Below are 9515 nucleotides of genomic sequence, written 5' to 3'. Positions count from 1 at the left end.
TGATTTTTGTCAGTAAAATTTATACTTATGATTTTTAAATATTCATTGGTTAAACTATACTTTACTATGGATTGATACCATGTTGTAGGTCTCCAAAGTCCCGCTAAAGGGTTATCTGCTTCTCTTGTTCCTATCATGTCACTATGGACCAAAATCTCTGAGGAATGTTTCCAACACCTTGTTGAATCTATGCCATAAAGAATTAAGGCAGTTCTGAATGTAAAAGGGGGTCCAACCCAGTACTATCAAGTTGTACCCAATAAAGTGGCCAGTGAGTATACATATGGTGCAATATATTAGGTGCTTATATTTGATCCCCTGACATATTGGGGTTGATTTACTAAAACTGGAGCACTCGGAATATGGTGCAGCTGTGCATGGTAGCCAATTAGCTTTCAACTTTAGCTTGTTCAATTAAGCTTTGGCAATAAAACCTGGAAGCTGATTGGTTTCTATGCAGAGTTGCACCAGATTTTGAACTCTTCAGGTTTAGTAAATCAACCCCATTATATCATGTTTGATGGCAGCTTCCTGTATGGGCCTATGCGGTCTCTGTGTGCCCCAACTATGTCCCTTTCCATGATTAGTTTATATGCTGTGCCATGAAAGGACATTTGGTTTTATGCAAAAGATGTTATTTCAGCATGTTAAGTAAGTATTGCATAATAAGTATGCCTAGACCTAATTGAGATTTTATTTTTTTTTAATTTAGAAAAATGTAAGTACACATTCAATGATGTTGTTCTCTCTTTCAGGGTGGTATATCATTATATTATTAGACAAAATAAAAAGATTCAAAACGCATTGGACTTCCCAGTTTTTATGGACTAAGTTATCAATAAGGAACACTATGGTTGTACAGTAGAAGCCAGTTCTAGAACTTTAATTTGATTAACATTTAATGCAAAATTTGCCACTGTGAAATTTTGTTACTATTGGTTTTACTTAGCATGTATTTTTTGGACTCATGGTCATTTGAAGCCAACCACCGAGTACTAGGTGAGGGTCTCACAAGAAGAGAGAACTGACACTGCAGGCTCTCTGCCTTCCCAGCCCATGACCAGAGCAGGTAACACCATTCCAATCAGGAGAAGCTGGGCCCCTCCAGTTAGTCACTGTGGAATTACTCCTGAGCCCCATCTTACCCAGTGAGCTCCCTGGTTTATGTTCCTACAGGACAAACCTTCAGAGCCCCCATAGTTACATAGTAGGTGAGGTCGAAAAAAGACACAAGTCCATCAAGTCCAACCTATGTGTGTTATTATATGTCAGTATTACATTGTATATCCCTGTATGTTGCGGTCGTTCAGATGCTTATCTAATAGTTTCTTGAAACTATCGATGCCCCCCGCTGCGACCACCGCCTGTGGAAGGGAATTCCACATCCTTGCCACTCTTACAGTAAAGAACCCTCTACGTAGTTTAAGGTTAAACCTCTTTTCTTCTAATTTTAATGAGTGGCCACGTGTCTTGTTAAACTCCCTTCTGCGAAAAAGTTTTATCCCTATTGTGGGGTCACCAGTACAGTATTTATAAATTGAAATCATACCCGCCCTCTCAAGCGTCTCTTCTCCAGAGAGAATAAGTTCAGTGCTCGCAACCTTTCCTCATAACTAATATCCTCCAGACCCTTTATTAGCTTTGTTTGTACTCGCTCCATTTCCAGCACATCCTTCCTGAGGACTGGTGCCCTGAACTGGACGGCATACTCCAGGTGCGGCCGGACCATAGTCTTGTAGATTGGGAGAATTATCATTTTATCTCTGGAATTAATCCCCCTATTTAATGCATGCCAATATTCTGTTTGCTTTGTTAGCAGCAGCTTGGCATTGCATGCCATTGCTGAGCCTATCATCTACTAGGACCTCCAGGTCCTTTTCCATCCTAGATTCCCCCAGAGGTTTTCCCCCCAGTGTATAGATTGCATTTATATTTTTGCCACCCAAATGCATACTATAAAGCCAGCCATTCCTTCCAAAAGGCAAAAATGAGGGCAAGAACCCCAACTAGACACTGATAAGAACAGATACTACAATTGATTTTAGCCAAAAGGCAGAGAAAAGGCTTTCAAATAAATTGTATTTGGCATACATTGTATATCAAGTAAACTGCCTCCCACTAGACCATACTCCGCCTCCTCTGACATGTTTACTCCATCAGGGGCTTAGCCATAGTGGTTCTTTAAAAATGTCCATGTATTATCTCTAATGCCGCGTACACACGGTCGGACTTTCTATCCTACTTGGTCCGGCACACTTTCCGACGGACTTTGTCCGCCAGGTGCGCCGGACTTTAAAACGGACGGACTTGCCCACACACGCCCGGACTTTCCGGCGGGCTAAGTCCGCCCGTCTTTCCGACGGACTTTCGCCGGAGTTCCGGCGGACTTTCAGAATGAACGGACTTGCCCACACACGGACAAGTCCGTTCATTTTGAACATGACTCAGGTGCGACGGGACTAGAAAAGGATGTCAATCTTGCCGCTTTTATCGGCGAGATTGACACCTTGCGAGCCCCGTCGCGGGGCATACCAGGCCCTTAGGTCTGGTATGGATTATAAAGGGAACCCCCTACGCCGAAAAAACGGCGTGGGGTCCCCCCTAAAATCCATACCAGACCCCGATCCGAGCACGCAGCCTGGCCGGTCAGGAAAGGGGGTGGGGACGAGCGAGCGCCCCCCCCTCCTGAACCGTACCAGGCCACATGCCCTCAACATGGGGGGTGGGTGCTTTGGGGGAGGGGGGCCACCCTGCGGGCCCCCCCCACCCCAAAGCACCTTGTCCCCATGTTGATGAGGACAAGGGCCTCTTCCCGACAACCCTGGCCGTTGGTTGTCGGGGTCTGCGGGCGGGGGCTTATCGGAATCTGGGAGCCCCCTTTAATAAGGGGGCCCCCAGATCCCGGCCCCCCACCCTATGTGAATGAGTATGGGGTACATGGTACCCCTACCCATTCACCTAGGGAAAAAGTGTAAGTAATAAAACACACTACACAGGTTTTTAAAATATTTTATTAAACAGCTCCGGCGGGGATCTTCCTCCGGCTTCGGGGGTCTTCTTCCGGCTTCGGGTGTCCCTCCGCTTCATCTTCTCTCGGCGTCCGGTTGGTTCTTCTCCGCTCTCTTCTCTCCAGTTCTTCGGCCGGCTCCTCTGCTGTCTTCAGGTAGCTCTCTTGCCAGCAGAGGTCCGGACTTCTTGTCTTCTTCTCTTCTCCAGATGTTGACACGACGCTCTCTCCGGCTGGACTGCTCTCCGAGGGCTGCGTTGTCACTTATATAGGCGGAGACCCCGCCCCCTTTTGATGTCACAGTCCCTGGGCATGCTGGGACTGTGAAGTTTTAGGGGGCGTGGTCAACATCACCCAGTGACCACGCCCCCTAAAACGTCACAGTCCCAGCATGCCCAGGGACTGTGACATCAAAAGGGGGCGGGGTCTCCGCCTATATAAGGTATGGATTTTAGGGGGGACCCCACGCCGTTTTTTCGGCGTAGGGGGTTCCCTTTATAATCCATACCAGACCTAAGGGCCTGGTATGCCCCGCGCTCGCCGCAATAGGAAAATTTGTTTTTCCTATTGCAGCGAGCGCGAGATGCAATACCCTGCCCTCGTGTCGTATCTGGTCCGTCGGACCAGCATACACACGAGCGGGCTTTCCGTCGGACCAGCACACACACGAGCGGACTTTCCGCCCGAAACTGAGTCCGGCGGAAAGATTTAAAACTTTCTTCAAATCTAGGTCCGGCGGGCTTTTGGGAAAAAGTCCGCCGGAAAAGTCCGCCGGCGCCCACACACGGGCGGATTGTCCGGCACACTCTGGTCCGCCGGACCAAGTATGCCGGAAAGTCCGACCGTGTGTACGCGGCATAAGAAATCCCTTTCCACTTTTCATGATCTTACCTTCCCCTGCAGCTGGATTTAGAAAACACAAACAGATTTCCTATTTTCTAAACTGCAATAACTATTGTTTTAAAATACAACAGGATAAGTTCATCTATGACCTTGCAAATTGCCTTTGAATGTGTTAATCAATGGACCTGTGCATAACATATATGCAAATACACTCTTTTTTTTTGTCTTTTTGCCACAATTGATTTACTTTCGTTGACTTAATTTTTAAATCTGCAGTGTGGAAAAGGAAGATGATAAGAAAATTAAATTTAGCATAATTATTAATCCCCGCAATGCCAAGGGGGCAATAGAGCATTGCTGACATGAAATGAAGCATTAGACAAATTGGAGAAAGTGGCTGTTTTGCTTAATGGAATATTCAGAAACGAATGAATATGAATGACTCATTTTTATCGGTATTATGTTTTGATTGTTCTGTTTGGAGTTTAAATATTTATAAGAATTAGAAGTCAAAGGAAAATAATAGGCACTCTCATCTGGTTTATTAGTATTTATTGTTACTTTAGTGGAAAATTAACTACCTAGGCACATCTTCACAGTTACTTCAATGTTTCATTTTTTTTACTGTAGAGATACCTTTGTAAGGGCCGCTGATAGAATCTATACCCCACTGGTTTCCCCGACTCTGCAAATCCTCCGTCACCTCTGACACCCTGGGTTCATACTTTTTTACCAACTGTCACCGATAATAAGTTACTTACTTACTTACACAATACCAGTTCAAGTTTGTTTACTGTGGTAAAAGGGTCACAGAAAAGTGTAAAACATAACACTGAATATCGCAAAGGTATTTTTATCTGAACAATATAGCACAGTTTATGAACAGTATTTGCAACTGGTAACCTTTTGGTAATAAAGAGAAATCCAAAGCATACAAATGGCCCAAATTGTGCCAGACACTGTTTCTGCAGCAGTAACCTATATGAACAGGTCAGCAGAAGGGTAGGGAACTGACACTTAATTTGCTATGTCAGGTTCACTCCCTTCTGTTTCCTCAACTCACAGGCCATTAACATCAGTATAACATGACAAACATTATGCAAACTAGTGTGGTTAAATTGTCTGGCTCCTTTAAATAGAGTTCCAGAGAATGTGAGAGCAGACCCTTTGTGCTAAAAACAACCTTAGTCACTTGAGCGAATAAAGAGAGGATAAAAGGGTTAAAGTGTTACTCCTTGGAATCCGGCAATTCTTCGGCTAGCCTTGAAGTATTTAGAACAGGGTAATCATTAATGATAGGGTATAGTAAATGTGACTGATCTGTGGTGTATCTTTATTTTACTTCACACTTTTCCTATATGGCTGGAATATTATTGTATCCAATGAGATTGCTGATGATAAAAATGTGAACAGGATATCAATGTCTGCATACAGTGTTCATTAGAGTATGTGAACTAACTTCCAGTCGCACCACAAGTATCAGAAAGCTGGCTTGAATAAGGGATGTCTATATGCAGTGTCTTAACAGAATCTAAATGGGCAACTGCCCGCTCGCCACACTGGTTACAGAAGCTGCTGGCAGCGATGCAGGTGATGGTGAAGACTCTTTCAGGAACTTCCTCTGAATCCTGGCTCTGGGAATGGCATCTGACCCCGTCACACCACGCCGTAGACTCTTCTTCAGATACCAAAATGCTTCTTTACACTGGGAAGTCCATTGTTCTTGCACCGACTCTCCTTTCTTGCGACAACCAGACTTCTTCACTTTAGACTCATTCTCTCCTTCTCCTGTGGCCACTTGCAACAACTCATTGAGAGGCCAAGCAATCCTGGCACAATTTGCCACAAACCTCCGATAGTAGGAGCAGAATCCCAGGAAGGATCTCAATTCAGTTACAATCCTTGGCCTAGGCCATGTGGTGACAGATTCAAACTTCTTCGGGTCCATGACTACCCTTCCAGCAGAGACAAGAAGACCCAAGTATGTAACAGAATTTCTGTAGAACTGGCACTTTTCCAACAACAGTTTTAACTCTTCTTCATGGAGCCGTGCAAAGACCTTTTCCAACCAGGCTTCAAGCTCTTCCAAAGTCTTCCTGAACACAATGATGTCATCTAGGTACATGAGTACTTCTATAAGATTCATGTCTCTTACTGTTCTTTCCATCAACCGCTGGAAGGTTGCTGGGGCTCCTGACAATCCTTGAGGCATCCGACTAAACTCAGAGAACCTCACTCGAACATCGGGCTCATCCCTAATCACAAGTAAAGTTTAGATGTTCTATCTGGAAAGCAAAAACAAGTTGGTATCTCTATGGTAAAGTTTTGTGACCATATGTTTAATTCCTCTTTTTTTTTGGAAAACACGCCATTTACTTGCCAATGTGCCAAAAGAACATTCAATTAGGCACATTGTGTGGCTCAGCCGGTAGTTAAAGATACTCTTCTTATCGTCCAGATTACTTTTAGCATAAAGCTTAAGCAACTATCTAGAAAGTGCAAAGGCCTCATCTGCAACAAGCACGAAAGGCAGTTCTGGTCCTTCTGTTTCAGGAAGAGGCTGATCAGATGGTATGTTGAATCGCCCTTTTTGCAGTCTTCTACCCATTACAGACTCCAAGAACACTCTGGAATCAGAACTACTGCCGTATGCCCCAATGTCCAAAGCTACAAATGTATAATAGCTATCACAGATAGCTATGAGAACCAATGAGAAATATTTCTTGAAATGACAAGAACCAGGAGGCATTTGTATACGGATATGCTTCCCATCAAGGGCTCCTATGCAGCTTGGAAAGTTTCCCTGATTCCAAAATCCATCAGCTATTCTTCTTCATATGCTTCCGTCTGGTAATGGCGTCGCTGATGGACACAGCTCTTCCCATATGGCTAAGCATATGGCTCTTCCCATATGGCTAAGCATTTATCATCTGCTCTCCAAAATAGTTGAAATGGTCAGTAAAAAATAATGGTTGAAGAAAAATTGCACATCTTTTTTAACTTCTTTCTGCAGCAGCACTCTTGGGTACAACACCCTTTTCTAAAACATTCTTTGAAAGGTATACAATATTTCTTATATATACAGTATATCTATATGTATATTTATATATACAGTATCTCACAAAAGTGAGTACACCCCTCACATTTTTGTAAATATTTTATTATATCTTTTCATGTGACAACACTGAAGAAATGTCACTTTGCTACAATGTAAAGTAGTGAGTGTACAGTTGTATAACAGTGTGAATTTGCTGCCCCCTCAAAATAACTCAACACACAGCCATTAATGTCTAAACCACTGCCAACAAAAGTGAGTACACCCCTAAGTGAAAATATTCAAATTAGGTCTAAATGTCAATATTTTGTTTGGCCACCATTATTTTCCAGCACTGCCTTAACCCTCTTGGGCATGGAGTTCCCCAGAGGTTAACAGGTTGCCACTGGAGTCCTCTTCTACTTCTCCATGATGACATCACGGAGCTGGTGGATATTAGAGACCTTGCGCTCCTCCACCTTCCATTTGAGGATGCCCCACAGATGCTCAATAGGGTTTTGCTACAATGTAAAGTAGTGATTGTACAGCTTGTATAACAGTGTAAATTTGCTGTCCCCTCAAAATAACTCAACACACAACCATTAATTTCTAAAGCGCTGGCAACAAAAGTGAGTACACCCCTAAGGCTCCTTTCACACTGGGACGGGGCGGCATCGGCGGTAAAGCGCCGCTATTGTTAGCGGCGCTTTACCGTCGGTATTCGGCCGCTAGCGGGGGCGGTTTTACCCCCGCTAGCGGCCGAGAAAGGGTTAAAAACCACCACAAAGTGCCTCTGCAGAGGCGCTTTGCTGGCGGTATAGCTGCGCTGTCCCATTGATTTCAATGGGCAGGAGCGGTGAAGGAGCGGTGTATACACCGCTCCTTCACTGCTACGAAGATGCTGATAGCAGGACTTTTTTTTCCTGTCCTGCTGGCGCACCGCTCCAGTGTAAAAGCCCTCAGGGTTTTCACACTGGAGAGACAGCAGCGGCTGTTTCGGGTCGTTTTGCAGGCGCTATTTTTAGCGCAATAGCGCCTGCAAACCGCCCCAGTGTGAAAGGGGCCTAAGTGAAAATGTCCAAATTGGGCCCATTTAGCCATTTTCACTCCCCAGTGTCAGGTGACTCATTAGTGTTACAAGGTCTCAGGTGTGAATGGGGAGCAGGTGTGTTAAATTTGGTGTTATTGCTCTCACTCTCTCATACTGGTCACTGAAAGTTCAGCATGGCAGCTCATGGAAAAGAACTCTCTGAGGATCTGAAAAAAAGAATTGTTGCTCTACATAAAGATGGCCCAGGCTATAACAAGATTGCCAGGACCATGTAACTGAGCTGCAGCGTGGTGGCCAAGAAAGGACAGGTTCCACTCAGGACAGGTTCACTCAGAACAGGCCTCGCCATGGTCGACCAAAGAAGTTGAGTGCTCAGCGTCATTTCCAGAGGTTGTCCTTAGGAAATGGATGTATGAGTGCTGCCAGCATTGCTGCAGAGGTTGAAAGGGGTGGGGGGTCAGCCTGTCAGTACTCAGACCATACGCTGCACACTGCATCAAATTGGTCTGCATGGCTGTCATCCCATAAGGAAGCCTCTTCTAAAGATGATGCACAAGAAAACCCGCAAACAGTTTGCTGAAGACAAGCAGACTAAGGACATGGATTACTGGAACCATGTCCTGTGGTCTGATGAGACCAAGATAAACTTATTTGGTTCAGATGGTGTCAAGCGTGTGTGGCGGCAACCAGGTGAGGAGTACAAAGACAAGTGTGTCCTGCCTACAGTCAAGCATGGTGGTGGGAGTGTCATGGTCTGGGGCTGCATGAGTGCTGCCAGAATTGGGGATCTACAGTTCATTGAGGGAACCATGAATGCCAACATGTACTGTGACATACTGAAGCAGAGCATGATCCCCTCCCTTCAGGGACTGGGCCGCAGGGCAGTATTCCAACATGATAAAGACCCCAAACACACCTCCAAGACGACCACTGCCTTGCTAAAGAAGCTGAGGGTAAAGGTGATGGACTGGCCAAGCATGTCTCTAGACCTAAATCCTATTGAGCATCTGTGGGGCATCCTCAAACGGAAGGTGGAGGAGCGCAAGGTCTCTAACTTCCACTAGCTCCATGATGTCGTCATGGAGGAGTGGAAGAGGACACCAGTGGCAACCTGTGAAGCTCTGGGGAACTTATGCCCAAGAGGGTTAAGGCAGTGCTGGAAAATAATGGTGGCCAAACAAAATATTAACACTTTGGATGTTTTCACTTAGGGGTGTACTCACTTTTGTTGGCAGTGGTTTAGAAATTAATGGCTGTGTGTTGAGTTATTTTGAGGGGACAGCAAATTCACACTGTTATACAACTGTACACTCACTACTTTACATTGTAGCAAAGAGTAATTTCTTCAGTGTTGTCACATGAAAATATATAATAAAATATTTACATAAATGTGAGGGGTGTACTCACTTTTGTGAGATACTGTATCTACAGTATATATCTTTATACACTATATTACCAAAAGTATTGGGACGCCTGCCTTTACACGCATATGAACTTTAATGGCATAGTCTTAGTCCATAGGGTTCAATATTGAGTTGGCATACCCTTTGCAGCTAGAACAGCTTCAACTCTTCTGGGAA

At 44.7% G+C, this 9515-nt stretch overlaps 1 pseudogene; it reads right to left on the bottom strand.

Moving 5' to 3' along the window:
* Positions 1-1916: 1916 nt before the first annotated feature.
* Positions 1917-2065, bottom strand: LOC141124453 (U2 spliceosomal RNA; annotated as a pseudogene).
* Positions 2066-9515: the final 7450 nt, after the last annotated feature.

This window comes from Aquarana catesbeiana, linkage group LG01, assembly GCF_042186555.1.
Source record: "Aquarana catesbeiana isolate 2022-GZ linkage group LG01, ASM4218655v1, whole genome shotgun sequence".
In the NCBI taxonomy this organism is placed as follows: Eukaryota; Metazoa; Chordata; class Amphibia; order Anura; family Ranidae; genus Aquarana; species Aquarana catesbeiana.
The sequence above is the reverse complement of the archived record's forward strand: the minus strand, read 5'-3'. Positions and strand labels throughout refer to the sequence as shown.